Source organism: Kogia breviceps, chromosome 3 (genome assembly GCF_026419965.1).
Source record: "Kogia breviceps isolate mKogBre1 chromosome 3, mKogBre1 haplotype 1, whole genome shotgun sequence".
Lineage (NCBI taxonomy): Eukaryota > Metazoa > Chordata > Mammalia > Artiodactyla > Physeteridae > Kogia > Kogia breviceps.
Genome location: NC_081312.1, coordinates 24,820,803 through 24,846,834, shown reverse-complemented (window position 1 = coordinate 24,846,834; position 26,032 = coordinate 24,820,803). Strand labels below are relative to the sequence as shown.

Below are 26,032 nucleotides of genomic sequence, written 5' to 3'. Positions count from 1 at the left end.
TGCATCTTCCCCAGTGAGGAAGTGGCTTAGTCTACCGAAGCTGTAAATGAGGATTTGGTCTTTAATTCCTGCTCCAGTTCCAGCGAAGACCCTTCCTAGGCTGGGCTGAGGGGAGAAATGAGCTCCTGACACTGCCTCTTAGTCGCGGGGGGCTGCAGAGTGCCCCTCCCTGATGATATCTTTTCAGCTGTTTGAAAAACAGTCAGGGAGGAGGTGAAGCCCTGAGCCAGGCAGCCTGGCTGTCTCTTTAAATGCCGGGGTCTGTGTGGGAGAGGGAGGGGCCGGCTCTGGAGTGCGTGAAATTCCTGGGCTCCTCCGGCAGTCTCAGGCTTAGAGCTCAGCCCTACACATCTCTCGCATGCAACTCGCTGAGAGGGAGAGGGAGTGTGTCCTCTCCTCTCGAAGCCGCCGGCATCTCGAGCCACCAAGGACCTGCTTTTCGCACCTCCAACACCCCCTCCCTTCTTCCCCGCCACTCCCTCCCAGAGAGAAAGAAAAAGAAAAGGAGACAGAAAGATTCCGGAATCTGAACCTCCCCAAAGAGGCAACATACCCAGCAAACTCAGTTGATTAAACATCAAACAAACAAACAGACCCCAAATCTTCTGTTCAACTGGAAAGGTAAGATGTGGGGGGAAAGGAAAGCAAGCGGCATGTGAAACAACTCGGGCTTCTTGTTCGTTCTGGGAAGAGGTTGCTCCTGAGAGGGTAGAAGTTTTCAGCTGGGAGCGACCAACCTAGATTTTTTTTTTTTTTTGAAGGCTGGATCCGAGAGCCTTGGCTGACCAAGGGAATGGCTTTTCAACTGCCTTTCTTTTCCTTCGGTTTCTCCTGGAAGTTGGGTCCTTTTGCTTCAGATGTTGAAAAAGTCAGAGAATGTTTCAGATTTTTAATCTTTTTTAAAGTCTTTCTCCTATTTGCTTGGATTGTTAGTTTCAATGATGTATACCTATCACTTCATTTTGGGCAGATACTTTTTTTTGCATTTTGCGACCACTTTTCCCCTCATTATTATTATTTTTTTCTGGAGAAGGGGCTAGTTCAAATGAGAAAGAGAGGAAGGGAAGCTCTGAGGATCACAAGAAGACAAAGTTGAACTGAGATAGGGATTTCCCTAGCTGTTGAGGAGTTGAGGTGTGTGTGTGTGTGTGTGTGTGTGTGTGTGTGTGTGTGTGTGTGAGTTTTTTTTTTTTGGAAGATGTGTGAGGAGGTGGATCTTGAGTCTGAAGATTCAGGCTGGAGTCCTGCTATCTTGCTGTGGAGGTGGGCATACTCAGAGAAGGTGAAAAGGGAGTGTGTGTGTGTGCGCGTGTGTGCGAGCACTCCTGTTTGGATCCACTACAAGGGAATCTTCCTCCTCTGCCTTCCATTTGTTTGTATTAATGATTTAGTAGCAGGCTTGCCTGAAAACTTCCACTCTGTGTAAGCACTGTGGGTTTTGTAAGCTCTCAGTGACCTTAAAGACTGGTTCGATGTATTTTTTTCTAGGCATTGTGTTGTACCCAGAGTTTCAGCTCTTTCCCTCTCTCTTTTTTTAACCACAAAACTTAACTGCTTTAGAAACATCATCTTGATGACAAGGGAAAAATATCTGTTCCCCCCACTCCCCCCCCCGCCCCTCCCCCCCGCCGTCCCTTCCTAGGCCAGTGACGTAATACCAACCTATGGGCTCGGCTGCTTTGCAGGTGACTTACCCTGTGATTACTTGTTAAAAAAAATAAATTTCTCCCTTCTTCCATTAAATGCATTCTTCTTTTGATTTGGATGTAGAAATATCATCATGCTGTGAGGAAATTTTAGTTTTGATAACCATTATTGGGGTTTAGGTAAAGTAGGATTTTCTTCCCTGATCATTATTAAAATTTTTTTTGTTTAAATACAAAGGTCAGAGATCATCCAGAGCTAGGCTAGGATGGAGCTAGACAGAGTTGGACAAGATAGGAGAGCTGGGAAAAGGGGAGCTGTCATTTCCCCGCTTCCTCCGGTCATTCCCGCTTGGGGAGATAGTTTTCTTTTACCTCCACAATCCACCCCAACATTCTTAATTCCCCCTCTGCTCTGGGTCCTGTGGATGGCCCTGGAGGGAGAGGGATGCTCCTCGTCACACCTGGAGGACCCTGTAGTTTCGGGGGTCAGATGACCGTTTGCCTTTGTGATGAAGGTTCCAATGGAAATTTGAACTCCCAGTGCGCTGGGTGACTTAGTACCTGGGATAGTCTATCTGGGGGCACCTGGAGGTTATGTTTGGGGAGCCCGAAGAGCTAGCCTTTATGAATTTGACATTCTGGGTAGAGCCTCCCTTCATCATTCAAGGACTTGCTTCTGCATCGCCTTTCAAGTTAAAATGGTCCCGCTGGCTATGATGGGCAAGTTTACCTAAGGGCTACTGGGTACGTGGCTGAAGGATGGAGGGAAGAAGCAGACACAGCAAGGCTGGTATTTTTTTTTTTTTAATCTTCTGGCTTAATCTGCCTCAGTCATATTGGGGCGAACGATATTTCAGACGGGTGCTGGTTGTGCAGAGACATTCCTATTGTTTGAGGTTTGTTTTTTTTTTTTTTTGGTTGGGGAGTGGAGAGTAAGGGCTCTTGGCCTATTTTCTGCAGCCTGGGGTTCATCTGGCGAGCCAGTCTTCCTTCTGGAAGAGGGGAAAAAGGCTGGACGCTGGAAGTTCGCTATTAAAGTGAGCAACAGGGCTGGGTTAATTTTTTAAAAACAATCGGACTGTGCGAATGCCCTTTTCTGGAGCTTTCCGGTCCTTTCTAGTGAAATAATAATTTTTAAAAATTGCTTCTTAAGATGAGGGGGCCAGAAATCAAAGGGTTTCTAGATTTTGAGAGACAACTGCCTCTTTGCTTCTCTGGTAGCTCCCTATTATTAATTATTAGGGGTCTGATGGAGGTCTGGCCTCCTTTTTTGTTGATTTTAATGCTGCGTTTCTACTGAATATGTTGATGATTTGCTGCTTATATAAGGGAAAGGATGTATTGAGGTGGTTTGATGCTTGGGGTTTTGAGATCGGCTATTGAGATTGGGTGGCGGTTGATGTATTTGTCGATGTGCATGGTAGGAAGGTCTTTTCTTTTGGGTGGTGGGGGGAAGGGGATGGTTGGAAAATGGTAGATGAGATGCTACAGCAAATGGGGACATGAGGAGAGACGGAGGTGAGGTCGGAAGTCACCGGTTTGCAGAATTTCTGTCCTGCATCCCCCTTTCTCTCGTTCCTTGGGAAAAAAAATCCATTATCTCTAAAAACACATTATTCTTCAATTGGCCTTTTAGAGAAAGAAGGAGAAGGAGGGGAGGGGTTAATTTGGTGAGGGGGCTTGGTTGTAATTAGCCCACTGCTGCAAAACTGAGATACAGAAATCCATCGGCACCAGCTTTGGGGGCACAGCGAGGCAGCAGAGATGGGGGACGGCTTGTCAGTCTTGGATGCACAGCGGAGCGGTGGGGTTGGCGTTTGGGTATTGTGTGTGTTTGTGTCTCTGTGTGTGTGCAGTTTTTTCCGCCCTACCACCAATTTCCCCCTCTATCCTCCCCCAATTCTGCTGTTCTCTTGCTTCCACTGGCACACACCGCTCTTCCCTACCCCCATATACCCCCTCCCCCTTTCCTTTAGTCCTTTCTGTCTGGATGAGAAAATTCTGATTCTGATGGCTCTGCGGCTCTTTTTTTTTTTTTTTTTTCCAACACAACAGTGGTGCGATGGCCTTTCCTACATGCCACACGGATTCAGCCTTCTGATAGGAGGGCTAAGTCGGCACATCTACACACGCACGCACTTTGCACACGCTCTTGCACACACACTCTCTCACACAGACACGGGCGATCAAGGGCTTGATTTCGTTTGGTTTCGTTCCCCTTTACGGCTGTCCCCACCCCTACCTCCACCATGGCTCCTTTCCACCCGTCCTCATACGGGAAATGCAGTAACGATACCCACGTCTTCTCCCCACACCGCTCCCTTCTTTCTTCTCGCCATTATTCTTTACCAGAAGCTGTGGTGTGTCGCAGTTCATGGGATTAGCATGTTGGAGAGTCTTTGGGGAGGGGACCTCGTAAGAAGAGGGTTGGAATGGGGGTAGATGACATTAATGATTTTTTTTTTTTTTTTTTTTGGCCAAATAAGCACCCGGTGATAATGATCCAATTTAACCATCCGTGTAATATATGTTTGCGGCACATCAGAGGAAGGTTACACGGGGAAAGCAGAGTCTGGACTGGGTTACCTCTGGGGAGATTTGATGCCTGGACAATAGAGAGACAGATGCCCCCTCTCCACACACACCAACACACAGCTCTGCTCAGTGGGCTGTGTCAAGCCAGAGGGCACTGCAGAATCTCCCAGAGTTGTGTGGCTCGTGGGGAGTCTGGAGTGATGTCTTTGTCCTACCCAGCCCTCGCTCTCTGGATGATGTCTGGCCTTAAAATTCTTGGTGGCCTGCGTGTTGCCTTTTGGGTGAGGGCTGGAGGGCTGTTTGTGTTTTGTCAAACGCCGGTGTGCCCCCAGTCGGACAACATGGGCTTGTCCACATGGTGCGTGTGGTTCAAGCCAGGGGCTGCCTGCCCGTTCGTGCTCCGTGAGTGTGCCTGGTGGGCACGGACGTGCGCGCGGCTCCGGGGAGGTGCGGGGGCGACAGGGGAGGGAGGCTCCCCTTCCCTCTCTTGTGGGGGCGGTGGTGTTTGGTGGGGGAGAGAGGGCGACGCAGTTTTCAAGGTAGCTGCGACCACGGTGTGGGGAGAAGGCGCTGTCTCCAGCGGCAAGCCTCGTGGGAGAGCCCCCGCTCCGCAGAGCAAGCCCGTGGGCGGCTGCGGACGGGAAGGGGAGAAGGGACGAGGTGGGCGAGATTGAGGGCTTCCCCGGCCACCTCGAGAGCTCTGGGCAGAGCGTGGGAGGACGGCCCTGCTTGCCCCGGCCTCAGCCACACGCGTGGGAGGGTGGCCCGGCCTTGTGGGAGGCTCTGCAGCCCCCGAGGAGCTGCGGTCGCCCTCGTCCAGGATAGCAGCTGAGGCCCCCGTGCTCTCCTGGGCTCCAGCCGTCGTAACTATCAGACGCCATTTTCCCTTCTCCTTTGGTTAAAGGCGTGTCCCTCTTTATTAGCAATTACATGTGAAATCGGAAAACATTTTTCCTAAGAGAAGAAAAAAAAAATCCTTGGGGCAAAATGCTGGTTGTCGTAGGTAGCTTACGTCCCTCCGCCTTCCTGGGGCTGACCTTGAGGGCTCAGGGAGAGACGGTTACATCACTGCCAGAGCAAGGGGACAGGTGGGGGGTAGGATGCCTCAGGGGCGAGTCACTGTGACAGACACCCAGAGGAGAGGCCTCTTGGGATCCGCCTGCTGTGTTCTCCTTAAGCGACCCTCGTCGTGTGCGGATGGGACACTTGGAAAAGTAGAAACGTGCCTTCCAAAGCTCGCCCCCTAGAAATTCGCAGGCCTCGGTTCCTGCTGCCATCAGGCCCTGCTTCCCTCGAGCCCGTACCTGCTGGGGGAGGAACCACCAGCCTCTCCGCAGCTCTGACCCTTGAGGGCCAGCCCTGGCTGCTCTGCAGATGATGTGGTGTGACTGGGCCAGCCACAGGTGGCAGTTCTGGGCTCGAGACGGGCTCAGCAGGCCTCTGCTCAAGTGAGACCTCCCCAGAGAGGCCTCTCCTGAGTGGCCTTCTAAAATAGCCCCGCTCACCCTGACCCCCGGCTACTTTCAGCCCACGTCTCTGCCTTTAATTCTAATCAGCTACTCACTACCTGACGCTGCATTACGTACTGAAGTGTGAAGGTAGTCTTGTCTGTCTCTTCCTCTGGAATTCAGGTTCCGTGAGGTCAGGGTCTTCGCCTATTTCTGTTCATTGCAGTGTTCTCAGTGCCTAGGACATTTTCGGGCACGCAGTAGGTGCTCAACAAATATTTGTTGATTGGAAGAAAGAACCATATGGATTTGGTGTTGGATTTGGCGTTGGCTCTAACCTTGGAGCCTGTCTTCTGCGAACGCCGAACTTTGCCTCTGGCTGTCCCTGCCTGCAAGTCCAGATCTGCTAGAGGAATTGCAAAGTGCAACTTTCGAGTTCAATAGAAAGGTCTTCTCCATGCCTGGCTCAGAGTGACTCTGCCTCCTTCATGGTCCTACTAATACTAGTTAATCATCATCATCAAGTAGTAGTAATGGTAGTGATATAGCTACCGTTTCTGAAGTACTTAATATATACTAAGTTCTGTACCAAGTTTCTTTTTTTTTTTTCTTTTTTTTTTTACATTCAGTATCTCTTTTAATTTTCCAAACAACTCAATGCAGTGTACAGTCGGCCCTCTGTATCCATGGGTTCTGCATCCTCGGATGTGGAGGGCCAACTGTGCTACATCATTTTATATAAGAAACTTGAGCACCCGAAGATTTTTGAACCTGCGAGGGATCCTAGAACCAATACCCCATGGATACCAAGGGATGACTCGGCTATTATTCCCTGCCTTTGACAGAAGAGGAGACTGAGACTTAGATAAAATAAGATAGTAAGATGGCAGATCAGGGATTTGAGCTCAGATCTTTCTTATTCCAGAGCCCAAGTCCGTGACCCTTATGTTACACTGTTAGAGGTAAAAGGGAGATGAGCCATTATCTCATTCAGTGCTCTCAAATACAGATGAGAAAACTGAGGTGAAGAGAGATTAAATGGCTGGTCCAAAGTCATATGCCAAGTTTGATGCAGAGACAAAGCTGGAATCCAGGTTTTCTGGCTATCTGGGCAGTGTTCTTTCTATACCATCTTGCTGCCTGTGGGACGTGGGCCCTCTCTCAAATGGGATTGTGCTGGAGGCTGCCTGAGGTGCCCTCTTAGCTTTCCTTCTTCCTTGGTCGGCAGGGGGAGGGGGGTCTTGGTGAGGTGGGAGGGAGTAGATGTGCCTTTAATGAGGGTGGACGATTCCTGCTGAGCTGGAAGGAGACTGGGGGCTCTTCTCCAAGGTCATCAGAATCACTGGGTGCCGGTCAAGGTTATCCCCTGAGTGTGCTGGAGGAAGAGACCCCAGTGGAGTGCTCCAGATCCTTAGTCCCATGTAGCCCTGTCCAGCACGGTTACTCTCAGATACAGCGGGGGCTCCATTCAGAGGTCCAAGCAGCTGGTGTCTGGATCCTGATGACCTGGTAGCTTGTGTGCTTCTCCCAGACTGGCTTAGCCCTTGCTTCTCAAGAAAGCAAGACGTGGAGCCAGACACTAGCCTCAGTGTGTTTCATTTCTGTTTCCCGAGGCTGGCTGGAGAGCTTGAGCCCAGGGAATGTGCGGGAGGGTCCCTACTAGTCCTCTGCCCCAGCCCTAGGGTTGGCCTTGACCTCGACTCAGGGACCGGTTAGACATCCGAACGTGCGTGCGTGCGTGCGTGCGTGCGTGCGTGTGTGCGTGCGTGTATGTTATGTTGGGGCCAGGAAGGTAGGGGAAGTGGGGGACCAGAGTAAAGTGGATTCTGAGAAGCAGGGAAGCCTTACCTTCTTCCAGGACCTTGAGACAGGGTGAGAAGGCTTTTCTGTGTGACTTTGAGGTGGGGTGACCAGATACCCTGGTTTGTAGAGACAGGCCCATTTAGGCCTTTGTCCTAGTGTAATTATTAGCTCTCAAAAATGTCCTGGTTTGGCTGATAAAATATATGGCCGTCCTTCTTTGAGGTGACATCACCCACTTTCTGTCCGTGGGATAGAGAGAGGAAAGGCGTGTCAGATAGGGAAATCAAATTTTAGGCCAAGAAGGTGGCTAGGAGAAGAGACTTCCCCCAGAGATACTTCCATTTGTCCCCTATTTCTAAAGGATTAAGACCTTAATCTCTGACTACTCCTGCTACCAACGTGACAACTACTAACCTAACTACCTTACTACAACTACTTCTGCCAGCCACCATTTGAGTCCTGTGTGCCCGCTGCTATGCTAAGCACTTGACATGCACTGTCCCACTTAACCTTCCTACCACCCTATGAGGTGGGTACTATTAACATCTCAGTATGACAAATAAAGAAACTGAGCCCTTAAGAAGTTAAATAACATGTGCAAGGTCACACAGGTAGGAAGTGATGAGGTCACGTTCAAACCCAGTGGCTCCAACGCTCTGATAGCCACACTGTGTCACAGCAGCTCCGTGGGCCTGTCCTCTGGTGCCCATGTCTGGGAACTTGACTCTGAGAGCTGACCCGCTTGCTGGGCTGGCTGCTCACAACCCGGGGACCTGCGGAAGACGCTGCTACCAGTCAGCGGCATGTGAGGCTTGGGGAGAGGAAGCCGCTGGCCCAGCAGTGGCGCCGCTGCTGGTCTTTCTGATGGCACTTTAGAGACTCTGGTTCCCATGGTGACTCAGTTACCTTCTTGCTGCTTCAAGCACCTTGCCAGGGAAGGGAGCTTGGGTTGTTTGGGATGGTGGTGGGTGGACAGAAGGCAGAGAACCTGCAACCCATCTCTGCTTTGCTCTGTGGCCCTGACCCCTGATGGGTCGACACGCCCCGTGGCTGTGGCAACAGGGGGTGGCCCTCAGTGGAGATTCTGGTGAGTGGATGGTCATCTAGCACCTGCTCTTAGCAGAGCGTGGTGTTCTGGTGTGTTTCCTGTAATGGGCAGTGTCCTCATTTGTCTGATGAGGAAACGGTTGGTCCGAAGGGTTAACTAACTTGTCTAGGATCGCACAGTGAGAAAGTAGCAGACTTTGGACCCAAGCTTGGGTCCAACTCCAGAATTCACGCTGTTTCTGAGTCCTTGCACTGCCCGCTGTGCTGAACCCTGGAGAAGAGGGGGTGGGAGCTGAAACATCTAAAGTGGGAGCCAGAGGAGGAAACTCCCCAGGAGGAGGTCTTCAGGTCAGCTCCTGAGTGTGAGGGCTGGAGGGGGTGTCTGGGGCTCATCATCTTGCTCAGCCACCCCTGGGCAGGGGCCCTCCTCCAGCCAGGGGAGGACCGCTGCTGACCTCTCAGCTGGATGAGTGCCCGTTCGGGTCTGGAGGGAATGGGGAGATGGGCCCACCCACGCCTTGCAGGTACCTCTTTCCCCCATGGAGCAGTGATATATGCACTGACATCTATCCCTCTTCCTTCCCCCTGTGTCTGTGTCATGGGGTCACAGGTAAGAAGGGATGGGTGATCTCCCTGCCTAGAGACTGGAAGGAGGATACACAGTGGGAGAGGCTGGGATCCCCCTGCTGGAGGACTCCAGGGAGAAAGGGGAATGTTTTCTTGCTTGAGAAGCAGAGAACAGGAGAAGAGCATTTTTCTCACTGAGGGGATGGTCTGTGGCCCCCAAGCTGAGCTGCACTAGCTTCATTGCAGTCCCATTGAAGACTGTGTTTATTTTTTCAGTAATGTGTTAATTAAACATCGATTTCCGGGGAGAAGAAAGGGAATTGGATTGCCAGAGCTAAATAGGGTGAGGAGGGTGGGGAGCTGGTGAGAGGGGCCCAAGCTGGCGTCAGCGTTCTTCAGCGTCACCCCAGGAGGGGTGGAGGGGGAGGCAAGGCTGCCTCCTCCCCTGGCTCGAAATTTGGAATTTTCAGCTCCCCATGAGCCTTCAGGAGGCGTCTTTTCTACCCTCTGGCTGCCAGAGCAGATGGAGATGGCTCTTTGCTGAACCTCAATTCAAGGGGGGAGAAACAATCATCCTTCACCTTCTCCAGCATCTTTGTGTTTTGTTTTGTTTTGTTTTGTTTTTTTGAGTGACCCTGTGCAAGGCCTTTTGCTTGGCACTCTACACAGGTTAGCTCATTGGTTTTTAAAATAAACACAGGGGTGGTATGTTTTTTATGCCCCCACTTTGGAGATGAGGAAACTGAGGCTCAGAGAAGTTAAGTAGCAAACTCAAGAGCAAAGAGCTGGACAAGCTTGGCAAGAAAAGGGGGCCCTAGAAGAGTAGAAAGTATCTGAGGTCAGCAGAATAGCCACCAAGGGTCCAAGGCCCTCTAAAGGCAAAAAAGAAAAGAATGAAGCAACAGAGAATGATTTGTTATTTTATCACTGGCTGAGATGGATTGAGCTTTTGCTATGTGCCAACAACTGTGTTAAGTGCCTTGCATATACAGTTGTGAGGATGCAGTGAGTAAGTGTTAAGTAATATTATTCCCATTTTAAAGATGAGGAAAGTGGGGCTTGAAGAGGTTAACTAACCTGCTGAAGTGGCAGAGTTGGTAAATGGCAGAGCTGGAATAAAACTTTGGTGAAGAGGACTTTGGGACCTCTTTACAGTCATGTTCTATTGTCTCATACACACTGAGGACACAGATGCCTGCTCAGCAAGTCACCTATAACTTCTGGGAGATAAAGACTTGGGGCTTTTAGGGTGGATTCTCCGACCACATCCTGAGCCCCGGAAATCCCAGAGTCTTGCAATGTGCACTTCACTGTCCCTTCCTTTCTCAGCCCATGACAGCTTAGGCTGAGTCTCTGGTTGGGTGAAGGCTTTTCTGGGTGCTTGTGGTATTTGGAGCCTGCATTAGTGAGCTGGGTGGGAAGGGTAAGTTAGCGTAGTAGTTCTTAGACTTTGCTGCGTATTACAATCACCATGTTAAAATCCTAAACCTATGCTGCAACTCATACCAATCAAATCAGTCTTTAGGGGTAAGACTCCAGGATCAGTATATTTAAAGCTTCCCAGGTGATCCATCAGACTTGTAAACTGGTGGTTCAGAATAGCCTCTGCTGCAAAGCAGGTGTTCGCAGGCTAGGCCAGTTTCTGTTTCCAGAGTTAGAAGTGCAGAATTAATTGGTTACACAGACCCAATATCCAGTGGGGCAATGCTTATGTTGGTCAATTTTCTTCTCATTAGGATAGTAGCTTTCAGACTTTGGTATGCATCAAGACATCTGGGAAGCTTTTACAAAATGCATATCCTCAGGCCCCACTGCAGATCTGATTTAGAAGTTCTAGGATGGCCCAGGAATCTGCATTAAAAGCAAGCACTTTCTGTGACTGGGTGAGGTCCTGCTATCCAGGGCCAGCCCCAGAGCCCCCTTTGTTTCATGCACATACATGTGAAGTCTTCTCTGTTTGGAGGGGTGAAAAGGTGAGGACAGGGACTGCTGTGGTCACCTGTTGATCCGTGAGGTTTGGTCATCTTTGCTCAGGGCTGACTGTCCATTGCTAACACGGGAGGGCCTGCCCCCCTAGCCTGGATCCCTGCTACTCACCACAGAGCCTTGTTTCATGTCCTGTGTGCAGGCAGCCCTGAGGGAGGAGAAGATGATCCCAATCTGGAAGCTTGGCAGCCTTCCTTCTCAGGTTTTAAAAAAATCAGAGTAAATCTCTGCACAACTTGAGTGTTCAGGAGTCTGTCAGCAGCAACCACCCTGAGTCTTCCCCCGGGATCGGTGAACAGCTTCTCTGGGGCTCATTTTAAACTTTTCTTCCAAAGCTGTCAAAAAATAGAGAATAGTCAGAGACTCTCAGAGCTAGAAGGGACCTTGGTGATCTTCCATGCCAACGTTAATAGTCTGTTCATTTATTCATCCAACAGATATTTATTAAACATCTACTATATCCAGGCACTGTACCAGGTGCTGGGAATACACAAGCCACAATCAAGAGAGATACTTGGTTTATCCCTCATGGAGTTTAAACTTGGGTGGAGGGGCAAATATTAAATAACACAAAGAAATATGTAATTATAAATTATGGTGAATGCTCTGAGAATCATGGAGACCTAATTTAGAATGATGGGATCAAGGGGGAGAATGATAGCTAAAATGATTAAGTTCTCACTATATGTAGACCCTACCGTAAGGGTTTCATATGAAACACCACACTTAATCCTCACAATGAGTCTTGGAGGCAGGGAGGTACGTTATTATTGTTCCCTTGTTACAGATGAGGAAACTGAACCACGGAGAGGTGTCCAGGCTAGACCTAAAACTGAGGTCTGTCTGACTCTCCTACCCTCTCTAAGATCCCATCTCAGAGTGGGGAGGTGGGTTGGAAAAACCGATGTTTGTGCGGAGAGAGAGCTGGAGGATGAGGTGGGGGTGAAGAAGAACCAGAGGAGTTAAGAAAATGCTGATAATCCCGGCCACGTATGGAACTCTTAGATGCTAAGCACTATGCGAAATGCATTACCAAAATTATCTCACTGAATTCTGCAACAACTAGGAAAAGTAGGAATTCTTATTCCCTTTTTTGCAGGCAAGGAAACTGAGGCTTTGAGAGGTAAAGTTCACAGATGGTGGACACTCTGAATCTTGCCCTGTCTGGGCTTCTTGCATGTCACCTGTTGGGTTTGCTGATCATGACCAGTGGGTGACAAGGGGGATTACTTCAGAGCCCTCAGGCCTGCTTGTCCTGGCTGGGGAGAACCCAGAGGAAGGAGGAACAAAGGACTTCTTTGGGGCATGGCTGCCCCTCTGTGCTGTGAGCCATCTCCATTTTTCTTTCCTCTGGCAAGAGCCCCCAGGCCAGCCTTCTTCTAGGTCTCATGGCCCAGGAGCCCACAGCAATGCCCGCTTCTTTCCTCCTCCGACATGTTGCTAATTAGTTAGATGCTCGTCACCTGCAGTTCCTCCTCCGACTTGTCGCTAATTAGTTAGATGCTTGTCACCTGCAGTTCCGTCCTTCCTTTTCTGTCTGGTGCCTCCCCGAATACCCTCCCTGCGTGTTCACCTGAGGTCGCCTCTGCCCTCGAGGCATGTGGCGCCCCTGGCCCACCTTGAGCTGATCTGCACTGGGCAGATGTGAGTTGAGGTGGGAAAAGAAGGACAGGGACTCAGGTCACAAAGTTGGTCTAGAGCCACGAGAGAGAGGCAAGAATATGCGAGAAGAGGAAGGAGATGTGTTAATGGGTCATTGAAAAAAATACTAAATTCCTGCAAAGCTTGCCAGGACATGGGAGTTCATTTCTTCAGCATCCTTTCCCTGACCTGCAGGTGAGTGAATCTGCACAGGTAGACAAGTGCCCCATGAGATGGCGGCTTCTCCGTGCCCTGCCTGGAATCGCCTCCAGGCTTGACAGGATGGTCTGGCAAAGCAGGGGGAACACCCTAAGTGAGCAGAGTAGCTTTTCGCCTGCTTTTCTCCTGGCCCTGGAGTAATGGGGATTGCCTCAATATTGGGCTCTGATTCTGATGAGGATAACACTTGAAGGCAATCGCTTGACTCCCCAGATGCCTGGAATCAAGACACAAAAGGGAAGGCGGGGAAGCTTTCTCCGAGAAGGGGTGGGATGTGTGGGAGGGAGGAAGGGTGGCTTGCGTGTGGGTTGTGAGTTTGGATGACAGTCACTCTTTCTTTTTCTGTATATGTGTGGTTCTTTTTTTCTTTTCTTTTTGTTTTTTTTTACAACAATTAACTCCTTATAAAAGTGACTTAATGATTTTCTTATTGCAAAATATTATTTGTTCATTACAGAACATTTAGAAAATACTGGAAAAAAAAAAAACTCACCTGTAAGTCCCCAACTCCCAAAATAACCAATGGGAAAATTTTGATTTCTATTTTCCGGCTTAATGTCTAAGCATCCACAATCCAGGGTGTGCTATTCTGTTTCTAAAGACATTCATTCACTCATTTAACAAGTACTAATTGAGTGCCTGCTCCGTGCCGTGCACCGAAATCACATTTTGGACGCTGTCACACTAGCTAGATTTTCACTTAAAGATACATCATGAGCACTTTTCCACAACAGCCACTCGTGCTGTTGAGCTTCCAGATTTAGATTTTGGGTGTAACGAGGCAGTTGGCAAATCTTGGCATCTGAAGTCTCGTGTCTTAAGAAGGAAGGAAAGATTGCTGAGCCTCTCTCCTCAGCACATAAGGCAGGTGCTGTGTTAGTCTCCTTGGGGGAAAATGTGTTCCTTTACCTAGGAAATAAGGAAGGGACAGGTTTGGAGGGTGGGAAAAACTGTAGCCCTTTATTAGTGTTAGAGTCTGGGATTTCTCCAAAGGAGGGGTTTGGAAAGGAGAGATTCCATTCTCCTATATAGAATACCAGCATCTTAGGTGGCGGGTGGCATGTTAGAGCATGGCTAGTTCACCTTCTTCAGTGTGTAGATGAGGGCCGTCAGCAGTAAAATGATCTGCCCGAGGACACGCAAATGGTTGATGGCACAGCTGGGGCTGCAACCTGGGGAGTGGTGCTAGGGAGAGCTGCATGGTGGTTGGAGATGGATTTGGTAGAAGTGGTTCAGAGAGACCCCTTGCTGGGCAGATGGAGGGACTCCATCGGCCTTGCTTGAGTTTGGTTACTGTGTTTAAAAGAGGTTTGCAATACAGGTTTGATTTGCTGATCTCCTACCCCATTCCTTATCTACGGTATCCCCCATGCCACCATCTCTCAAATGCACATCTGTGGTTCCACAGAGACCTGGGGCGGGGTGGGGGTGGGATGGAGAGAGGAATGCCCTCTGGAAATTCAATACTGCTCATAGACCCATCTGGGTCCAGTGCAGGCTTCCATGAACTCAACTCAGCAAATAGCTCCTGGACCCTTCCTTTGCCCGGGGCATTGTGTTTAGTGCTAGGGATACAGAGAAAAGTGAGAGTTGACGTTCTCTAGTAAAGGAAATTATGAATGTATACATCATAGCAGGAGGTCTGGATCCAGGATAGAAGGGGATTTCCATGGAGGGGTTGCTTATTTTTTGCCAGAGAAGGGAGTGTGAGGAAGGCTTCACTGAGGTGGTGGAATTCATAAACAGTGACATCAGCAGATGGGGAAGAAGGACCAAGGATGAAAGGCCAAAGAAAGGGCATGAGGAAAAGAAAGAAAATGAGGAATTCCCTCCGATAAACAGGAGATTGACCTTTATAGCAGTGGGTGGAGGACTGAGTGAGAGTGGGGCTGGAAGGTATGTTCAGGCGAGTTTTTGAATCATGTGAAATGGTAGGTGTTTCAGTTAGGATGATTCCTATCGGGGGGACTCCCAACTCAATCAGGCTTAACCATGGAGGGAATTTTGAGGGGTAGGTTCACATAACTAAAATTTTAAAGAATGGATATCAGCTTTGGTTCAGTCTAAGGCTGTCCAATATTATCAGAGGCTCAGGCTGGTTCGCCCACGGTAGTGAAATGCTCAGCAGCTTCTAGACCTCAGGTCAGCAGCCTCACCCATAAGAGCTAGAGAAAACTTCTCCCTTAGCCATTGAAGAAAAATCTTGGGCTTCACTTGGGTTGGACCAGCTTAGGTCACACGCCCCTCTCCGAACCAGTTGCAATTTGATTCCCTCCCCTGGAGCTGGGGGTGGAGCCAACACACCCCAACCACATGGCTGCTTTGCCATGGGTGGGTCCTGGTGTGGGTGCTGGGAGATGCAGATCATAGGCAAAGGCATTTGGACTTCAGTCTGTTTGTCCCTGGGAACATGGGATGAATTAGAGCAGTGGTGGCTTATCCACATGTGGTGTAGGAGCAGAACTCTGGAGGCAGGATGGAGAAGTCGCTGGATTTGGCAGAATCGGGCAAGGAGGACACTACCTGGCTGACACTGGCTCTACTGGCCACTGAGCCAAGTCCAGACTGTGGTCCACGTGGGTGCATCTGATTCATCCTGGCACAGGGCAGGAAGGAGGAAAGGCGGAACAAGGGAGTAACTAACTACAAAGGACCAAGCCAGTCTGTCAACATTGTTCTCCTGCTGATTTTGTCATTTTTCAGAGAGAAAGGGCTAAGAATCTTTTCGGGAAGCCTGAGGGTTGGTGGTTTTGCAAAATACTTCAGAAGGGCCTGTGGTTTCCTAGGTAGAGCCTGAGGTGCAGGAACCTGAGTTTGTACTTTGTGGATCTGAGTTTTTTATTCCTTTTGCAGCATGGACATGCATGGCTCCTCCAGGATCAGCTTTGATTGATAGGTGCCTTCGCGACATCACCATTTCCTTGGGGACCTGATGACTTCAGAGCTGCTGTGCTGGTTTCCGTTTATGTCTAGTTGGACCTTGCTGCGCTGTTTGTGCTCTGAACTGTGCTTGGAGAATTAATTGCTTTATGCCGCAAAGTCAATAGGATGCTTTTTGTTTCTGTTCCTTGAAATGGAGATAGAAGCCTTTTTACTAGGAGATCCCTTGTGAGCTGGCAAAAGGGGGTTTTTCTGACTTGGTGATTTTCTTCCTGTGTGTGAATCCGTATAGGTAGCTGAAAACTGAGCTAGAGTAGAGGGGATAAAAGGAGCAGGCTGGTAGTGAGAGCATGATGCTCTCAGGTTTCAGGACAGTCATATTGCTCTGAGCTGGCTTGTGGGGGAGCCCTAGACTTGGGACAAAAGAGCTGTGTTTGAATATTAGCTTTGTCATTCATAGCCACATGGCCTTGGACACTTGGCTTTGAAGTTTCAGAGGACAGCTATGGAGGACCTACTGTATCGCAGGGCTGCCTTGAACGTGTGATTGCTTCTTATTTGGAAATGGCCCTGAAGTAGCGGTGAGAATGGACCTCTAGCTTCTGAGGAGCTGCTTTGTGCAGGCACTGTGCCTAAGCTGTGCGCACGCTCTCCAGATCCTCATGACGACGGCCCATGAGACAGGTAGCAGTGTCTTCATTTCAAAGATGAGATAAATGGAATCTCAGAGAGGTTGAGTAATTTACCCAAGGCTTCTCAGCAAGTGAATGAGATGTAAATCCAGTGGTTTCTGACTTCAAAGCCTGTAGTGCTCTGAGTATCAAGATATGACAAGGGAAGCATCATGAGCTTCCGGGGTCACACATGCTGATTTAGCGTAACTCCCTGCTTGTTATTTACGAGCTAAGTAGGTACTTCACCTCCTGAGCCACTTGGATTTACAGCTCTATTGTGACTCCTACCTCAGGGCTACTTCAAAATGAGAAATTTCACAGGTCCAAGGCAGCTCTGGAACATAGTAGGTCCTCCATAGCTGTTCTCTGAGACTTCAAAGTTAAGTGTCCAAGGGCATATGAGTATTAATAATGAAGCTCATATTCAAGTGTCATTATCTATAAATCAGAGGTAATAACATCATATTTGTAGTTGGGGATGGCTCAGAATCAAGTGACTCGTCTGAGGTCATCTAGTTGGTAAGGTGATTCAGCCGAGATTAGAACCCTTTGTGGTCTAATCCGCATGGCACTCCCCTTTCTATACTACTTTGTGGTTCTGCCTGGTATATAGGAGCCATTCCCACAGTAATAATGGTGGTGATAATCGTTATTTTCTGTTGGTCAGATTCTGCTAATAGGAAGCTTCTGCTTCTGGTGACAGATAGGACAGGCAAGGAGGTTATCTTTTCATCTTTCCCTTTCCCTCCAAATACATCTCTCAGGGTTTTCTTGGGAGTAGGAGTTGAAGAAATGAGACTAGGGCTAAGTGGAAAGGTGAGCTGTTAGGATGTAAGGTTTTGGGGGATGTGGGGTAGGTCAAGGCAGGAGGTGAGAGAAATCATCAGATAGCTGGGTGGAACATGCTGGAATCTTTTTTTTTTTTTTTTTTGTGATATGCGGGCCTCACCGTTGTGGCCTTTCCCGTTGTGGAGCACAGGCTTCGGACGCGCAGGCTCAGCGGCCATGGCTCACGGGCCCAGCCGCTCCGCGCCACGTGGGATCCTCCCAGACCAGGGCACGAACCCTCGTCCCCTGCATCGGCAGGCGGATTCTCAACCACTGAGCCACCAGGGAAGCCCCATGCTGGAATCTTTCATGTGTGCTACAGAGGAAGAGAAGTCTCTAGGAGGTGGTGTTGGGGAACGTGGGCTCACCGTGTGTTCTTGGACTTTATTCTAAAGTATGTATTCAGTAAACTAGCATGTAGAGAGCACCCGTGTGTCATATGATTGTGTTCCTCACACCCTGTGAGGTTGATATTATCACCCTCATTTAGGGAAGGAGGGATTAAATTGCTCATGACTCCCTAGCCAGTGAGCCTCAGAACCAGGGTTCAGAACAGGCCAACAGGATCCAAGGCTTTTCCACTATAGAATATCTGTATTTAGAAAAACTTGCCCTTTCGACATGTTTCACAGACTCCTAAAAGATTCTATTTTAACTTCCACCCTCTGATGGTTGAGGAAACAGAAGCTTAGTGGCCGAATGATTTGACCAAAGTCCCACAGTGGGAGGAGCCATCTGAGGTGAAGGTCATGAGATCTCCAGGTAATGGTTACTTCAAAATGTATAGCAGATACCTGGGGTGCCTGCCCACGCAGGGAACTGACAAGAAGTGATGGGACCTTAGGGCTACAGTGCTGTAGGCTTGTTGTGTTTAGAGCCTGATTTCGGGTCCCTTGGAGGATTTGGGACAAATCAGGAAACCAAGGCAGAAGCCCATGCATAAGAGCTAGACATTACTTTGGGCGCTAGATGCCACGGATGCTGAGGCAACAAGAACAATTGCAGATCTCGTAAGGAGGTAGGGCTCAGCTTACTGAATGGGGAAGGTACAGGCTGCCATGCTCCTTGATTCATTGGCCATGTGGTTATTATAATCTGGATTTCTTTATAATCTGGATTTCTTAAGGCCTGATGCATGGGCTGTCAATCAGACTGACCCAGATGTGAATGTGAGTGAGTCTGTTCTGTGAGTACAAACTTTGGGCAAGTTACTTCCCCTCTCTGAGTCTCAGATTTGTCATTTACAAAACAGGAATGAAGTCACACCCACCCCACAGGTCAGTTGGGAATATTAAGTGAGGAACTGTAGGTAGACTACCTAGTTTAGGGCTCTCAGAATTAATTATATGTCTGGCCTGGACCTTGCACTTGAACTCAAATTTGTACGGACACCTGCTTGATCATCAGCTCTACCTGTTTGTTTAATACTAATTCAACTCAAATTTTACGTGCTTTAACATCGTTTGATTATACCTTCTGCCCCCACCTGCTCTTCCTGGATGGGGAACTCCATCCTCTTAGTTGCTCACCCTGACACACTTAGAATTGTTTTTGACTCGTTTCTTGCTCTCACATCCCACATTCAATCTATCAACCAAGCCTGTAGCCTCTCATTTAAAAACGAAATCCAGAATATGTCCAGACTTCTTACCCCTGTGGTCCACGCCACCGCTACCACCTCTCACCTGCACTATTGCCGTGACCTCCCTACTGGACTCCTACTTCTCTCTTTTTTTCTTAACATCTTTATCGGAGCATAATTGCTTTACAATGGTGTGTTAGTTTCTGCTTTATAACACAGTGAATCAGCTATACATATACACATGTTCCCATTTCTCTTCCCGCTTGCATCTCCCTCCCCCCCATCCCACCCCTTCAGGTGGTCACAAAGCTGATCTCCCTGTGCTATGCAGCTGCTTCCCACTAGCTATTTATTTTACATTTGGTGGTGTATATAAGTCCGTGTCACTCTCTCCCTTCGTCCCAGCTTACCCTTCCCCCTCCCCGGGTCCTCAAGTCCATTCTCTATGTCTGCATCTTTATTCCTGTCCTGCCCCTAGGTACTTCAGAACCTTTTTTTTTTTTTTTTTTTTTTTTTATATTCCATATATATGTGTTAATATACGGTCTTTGTTTTTCTCTTTCTGATTTACTTCACTCTGTATGACAGACTCTGGGTCCATCCACCTCACTACAAATCACTCAATTTCGTTTCTTTTTATGGCTGAATAATATTCCATTGTATATATGGGCCACATCTTCTTTATCCATTTATCTGTCGATGGACACCTAGGTTGCTGCTTCCACTCTTGACTCTATACTTTTTTTTTTTCTTCACACAGCAAGCTGGAATGAGCCTTTAAAATGAAAGTCTGATTATGTCATTGCATTCAAAAGGCTCCTAGAGCTTCCAGTACCACCCCGAGGGAGCCCCAGAGTCCTAAGTCTGACTGGCAAGCCCCACCAGATCTAGTCTCAGCACCTTTCTACCTTCCTCTCCTTCCACTTTCCTTCTCATTCTTGCTGTTCCAGTCACACGAGTCTCCTCGCTGCTCCTTGGACTCAACAAGTCCAGTACAACCTGCAAGCCTTTGTCCTGGCTGTTTCCTCAGCTGCTTCCCTTCCCCAGGTCTCTGCAGAAGAGGACCTCATTGGACAAGCCTTCCCCCGACCCTTTCCAGAACAGCACTTCCCTCCCCAGCACTCTTATCCCCTGTATGTTACTTAATTTTCACAGCACCTACCACCATCTGACAGGTTTCATATGCGTTTGTTTTGCTCATTGTCTGTCTGCCCCAGTAGGACATCCTCACCCCAAGGGCTGGCTGGGGCTTTGTTTTGTTCACAAGCAGCACCTTGCATGGGGATGAATGAGCACCCTCCTTCCTGCTTCCACAGTTCGGGTCCCTTGTTACGTCGGGCCACATCTTGCCTAGTCCTTGAGGGTCAAATGAGAATGATTCATCATCCTTAGTTCTCTATCATGAACTACCTTTGGAGACAAGGCCTGGAACTTCTTGAAGTAACTTTATATTTTTTCTCATTTTAAATAGGAATACATGTGCCATGTACCTTGTGGGGGGGGGCGGGGAAGAGAATAAAAACAAAATTCTGTAGACAGAGAAATGCATGAGGAAGAAAATGAGGATCACCTGGAATATCCCTCCTCCCAGAAGGAACCCCTGTCACTGTCGAGAGGCCCAGCCCTCAGGCTTTCCTCCGACTCGCAGGTTTTCTTTCTTGCGGAGAGGGATGACTTGGGAGGAGTAGTCTACAAATGAAGGATATTATTAAGGAAATGTGTAACGAAATGACAGTGACACTAACAGTGTCCTCTGGTGGAAAGTGGTGTGACTAGGAACTGGAAGAATTTGGCCTCCATCAATGACTCTCTTTCATATAGTAACAAATCAGTTTGTTTCTAATCAGCTAAAAGTCTGTACACAGGGAAGAGGAAGAGACATGGCAGGAAAGGTAAAAGAGAAATTCATTTCCCTTTATTTTGCTTATATTTCAAAGCATCTACTTGGATGGAGCTCTCGTTAAGGCCATGAGAACTGTGTGTTTCAGTGCAAGCAGTCATCATTGGCGGGATTTGTGGAGCTGGACTGGGGGCATGGGAGCTGAGAGCAGTGGAGGGACCACTGACGTGGTGTCGGGAGCTCTACAGTAGTTTACTCACTTAGTTCTCATGGCAATCTTGTGTGGTAGGCCTGGTGAGTCACATTATGTGCTCTTATTATGGGCGAGAGCACAGAGGCTTGGAGAGGCTGGGTGACTTCTCCAGGTACACCCCTCGGGAGTGATACATGATCCAAACCCAGGCTGTTGGACTCCAGAGCCTGTGTTGGTAACCAGAGTGAAACATGCTCCCAGGGCAGTCAGAACGGACAGGCGGGAGGACCAGCATGGATACGCACTTGATGAAACTGAGGGAGGAGGCTGGGGCTTTCTGGGGATCTGCCGGCCCCCAGAGTTGCTCGGCCATGTGGCCAGATGGGCTGCGAGAGCCCGACTCTGTGTCCTTGGCTGGGAGGTTGGCTCCCAGGCGGGTCCAGTGCTGGTGTGCTGGCATGAGAAGGTTGGAGGTGGTGCCACCAGGTGAAATAAGGACAGTCTTGAAAGGGGCATGGCAGGGGAGCCACACGGCCACCCGCGTCACTCTCCAGCTCAGGGCTTTTGTGGCAAGTGACTCCCCACAGATGAATGTGGGATTCTAGAAACTTGGAGTAAACAGGGGTCTTAAATCATACCTTCTCCTCTTCGAGCTGTGAGCAAACTTTGAGTATCTGGCCCTGATGATAGGGACTGAGGGTAGGGGTCGGAGGGCTGCTTTTTGTAATCGTGAAGACCACGCCAGTGCCAGTGAACGGAGGTGCAGATTCTTAAAATTCCTGTGGGGGCGGGGCCATGAGGCCCCAGCATTGGATCTGAGTTAGAGCCCTGCTCTCTTCTGCCGCCGGAGTGTTGCGTGTGTTTGCGTGTGTGCGCGCGCGTGCGCGTGCATGCGTGCGGGCAGGGGGTGTGTTGCTTGGATATTGTTACACCGCTTAAGGGTAGGAGATGGCTCCTGGGAATTAATGCTGCTCAGATGTTAAACTGATACTTACACTCAGATCTTATCCACAGAGTGAGGAGATGCCTGTGGTTTCATTGTCACTCCTGAGTCTTGAGACCGGAGTGAGAAGGAAGGCGAGAGGGATTCTTCACTTAGGTGGTGGTGCAGGGTTTGATGTGGGCTGCTTATTTATGCTTTAGCTGCGTTAGAAATGTTGAACTCAGTGTTGCCCTGCAAAATACCCTGTCTCTCAGGGAAAAAGAAGTCCTCTTGTTTTTTTTTTTTCCTCCCGTTGCGGAGCACAGGCTCCGGACGCGCAGGCTCAGCGGCCATGGCTCACGGGCCCAGCCGCTCCGGGGCATGTGGGACCCTCCCGGATCGGGGCACGAACCCGTGTCCCCTGCATCGGCAGGCGGACTCTCAACCACTGCGCCACCAGGGAAGCCTAAGAAGTCCTCTTGGATTCCATTCATTCAGCAGGAACACCTGCTGGGTCCAGACAGTGTGCTAGGTGCTGGAGATGGAGTGGGGTCAGCGGTGCGGGTGACAGCTGGCAGAGTTGAGACATGTTTTGGTGGTAACATTGACTGGAGTTGATGATGAATTGGATACGGGGATGAGGGAGAGATCCGCGTGGAGAACAACTCCCAGGGTGTTGATGTGAGTAGCCATCAGAAGCTTGGCACCAGAGCTCCTCTCCCAGGGAGTGTGGCATGGCCCCAGATTGCTAGGGCAGATTTCAAGCATTTCAAAAAGGGGAGGGGTAGGAGAGGCCCCGAGAGGTGTCAGCCACTGAGCCTGAACACGTGCATTTTTCTCTTCCTTACAAGAAGTTGGCACTCAACAGTACTTCCCAATTCCTCCTCAGTGTGCCCAGTGCCTTCTGCCCTCCTGATCCCCCACCCCTATATGGAATAAGACTGTGAGGAGGGGAAATTGACTTACCGAACACTTACCAGGCTAAGGGAAACTTCAGAAAGCCTGTTCAGCTTAGGACCCAGGCAGGCAAATAGGTTCAAGTCCAATTCTGATAAAGTAGATATCATGATCACAGATGACTCCGGCTGATAATCTTTCAAACAGTTATGAAACTGTGGAATACTAGTGCTAAAATGAAACTTTGGAACTTGTCTAATTTAACCCCTTATTCTAGGGATACACAGACTGAGGCTCAGAGAGGTTAAGGATAGCATAAAGTCACACAGTAGCTTGGTATGGCTGGACATTGGGACACAATATAGCTTAAGTAATTACAAAGCTGGGGAGAGGAGGCCCGAAAAACACCAAACGAAGCGATCTGAGAGTCAGCACAGTGTTATTTCGGAATTTCAGGCTAACCCAGGAGTCTGCTGGAATGGAGGGTAAGGACTCCTGTCCTGTAAAAGAACTGGCTCTCTCTTTTACTAAGAAACTCGGTGTCAAGTGAAAATGGGACTGAAGGAGTCAAGGATACAGCTGAACTGGTTTGAAGACAGAGTTCAAGGTCATCTGTCAGCCCATGCCCTTGGGAAGTCCTCTCCCCAGGTACTGTGGCCATTGATGTGTGGTGGCTTGAGGGCCACCCTCTTTGTCTCTCTCCCTCCCTCACCCACCTGACATGCTAGACTTGGTATCATAGTGCCTGTTTCCTGCAGCTGTCTCTCAGGCTAATGCTACCCCCCTGCCTTTGGAAGCTGCCCCGTAGGAATGGAGAGGAGACTCAGCCTATGCTCTAGTCCAGTGGAGATGATGCAAGCTGGGTTTGGGGCAGAGGCGTGATGCCCGTGTCGGTCCGTCTCCTCCACGTGGTAAGGGTTTTCTGGGTGAAGTGCACTGAGTGCAATGGTTGGAAACCACAGATTAACCCCATTGTGGCCTTGCTTTGGCCTTTTGATAGGCAATGTGCTATTTGAGTATAGAGAACTGCAGAGCTGTTCTTTGACACTTAAAATGGAGGTTCACATCTGGCATTTCTCACATCTTGTCCCGCAGAGGTAGGAGAGGGTCAGGGCTGTGAGTTCTGGCTGGTATCGAGGGTTTAGGCTCAGCCCATTGGGAGAGAGCCCACTGGGGAGGCAGCCCTGACAGCTACCTGTGCGAGCCTCTTGACCTCTGATGTGTTGCTTCTCTGACCTCTGGGGCAGCTGTGGCTCAGTCGTTGAGAATGTAGATGCCTAGAATGTGTGGACAAGGTGAGGTCATTGCCACCTTTGTCCCCTCGTGGTCAGGGCCTGGCCTGGGATAGTCTGGCTGCATGTGGCAGGAGGAGGTAGGACAGACATCTACCATGTTGGCCTGGGACCTTGGGCAGAGTAGGGGAGCCACCCCAGCTGGTGGGTTAAGAGGAAGATGGTGTGAGATGTGCCAGAATAAGCAGAGGGGCTCCAGAGATGGACGGCAGGGGGAGGGGACAGTAGTCACAGAGCAGGGCAGAATGCTGCCGTGTCCTGGGCTGACTGTCTTGGGCCGCGTCCTGCTCAATGCCCGACGGGGCCTGAATTTCAGCCCCCAACCCTCTCGGGGGCCCAGACTGCAATCTGCACCCTGGCTGATGCTGCCCCCGTGGCACTGGTTTGAGCGCCATCTGTCTTTGTGTCTGATCTGCAGTACGTGCAGATGCACTCATGGCTCAGTTGATGACCTGTCTTCTGGAGCGCTCAGGGGATCCTTGGGAGGCTCAGTCGCTCTGACGTTTCAGAGGTGTTAAGAAGTTCTTGGTGGAGACGTGCGTGGGGAGGTTAATTATGGCTGCTCCCCCTCCTGTCTTTTTATCCCCCATCTGGTAACCTTGGCTCAATTTAAGTAAGTACTCAAGCTGAGATAATGTTTAAGGACTGTAGTTCTTTTTTTTTTTTTTTTTTTTTTTTTTGCGGTATGCGGGCCTCTCACTGTTGTGGCCTCTCCCGTTGTGGAGCACAGGCTCCGGACGCACAGGCTCAGCGGCCATGGCTCACGGGCTTAGTTGCTCCGCGGCATGTGGGATCTTCCCAGACCAGGGCACGAACCCGTGTCTCCTGCATCGGCAGGCGGATTCTCAACCACTGCGCCACCAGGGAAGCCCAGGACTGTAGTTCTTAAAAAATAAGTTCACAGGAAAAGCAGGGAAAATCAACATGGAGAGGCTACTATGAACCAGGCACTGTGCTTGGCACTTTCATATGCATTGTCCATTTGTATCTTCACAGTGATCCTGGAGGGTGTTCATTGGTTCATTCATTCATTCATTCAGTGTTTGTTGAGCACGTAATACGTGCAAGGTAGCATTGGTGATGCAGCAGAGCATAGCGCAGACCAGGTTTTTTGCTCTCATAGGGCTGAGATTCTAGTGAGAAGGGTAATTGACAATAAGCACATAAAAATTAGACAATTTCAGACAGAAGCAACTGCCAGAAAGGAAGTAAAATCAGATAAAGGGCAGCTGGGTGACTTGGAAGGGCTGTAGGGAATGCCGTTTGTGAAGATGACATCTAAACTAAGACCTGAATTATGAAAGAGCTGTGGAAATGCTGGGGAGGGGCCTTCCCACAGGAAGCAGCAAGTACAGGTGTCCCGGATGGGTGGGAACTCGGCCAGTGTGCGGGGAGACAGATTTGTCTCCTCCATTCTCCAGACAAGGATACTGAATCTTAGAGCCCAGCTTGTCCACTATCAGCCAGCTAACTGCAGTAGGTTTTGTCACTTCAAACCCGTGATCTTTCCACTGTAAGCTGCTGCTGTCAGTAAATGCCTAGCTGTGCTCATTTGTAACAAAGGCTTTTTCACTCATCATCTTAGTCCATACCTGTAAACTATCATTAGCCCTATTTTACAGATGAGCAAACTGAGACTCAAGTCTCAGTCAAGCACCTTATCCAGGGTCTCAGCTGAAAATCTGAGAAGATGGGACTCAAACTTGGGTCTGTATGACTGGCAGCTGTACTTAGTCACCACAACACGGGATGGTAGATTTGATACCTGTGGGCCAGGGGAGATGTCTTCCACTTTTAGAGATGAGACAACTGCACACCAGGAAGTCTGATGCTCCCTCTATGTCACCAGCCAGAAAGTACAGGGGTGGGGGCTGATACTCGGCTCTCCCACCCACTGGGTGGGCTCCTTCTTCTCTAAATACTGCCTTTGTCCACGTTGGGTGGCCATGAGGGGCTGCTTGGCAGTGTCACCACCACTCGGGGCCTACTTGCCACTGTTTGCCGTGGAGGGTTGATTCCCGGTCTTAGGTGT

General features: G+C 49.5%; 1 protein-coding gene across 24 annotated transcripts in view; it reads left to right on the top strand.

The window, feature by feature from the left end:
* The first annotated feature begins 317 nt into the window (after window positions 1-317).
* The window catches only part of NRXN3 (neurexin 3), a 1,710,573-nt gene continuing 1,684,858 nt past the window's right edge, over window positions 318-26,032 (top strand). For all 24 annotated transcript variants that reach the window (XM_067027973.1, XM_067027953.1, XM_059057591.2 and 21 more), the window contains exon 1: window positions 318-621. The gene's annotated coding sequence lies outside the window, so the exon portion shown is untranslated. The remainder of the gene's footprint in view (window positions 622-26,032) is intronic.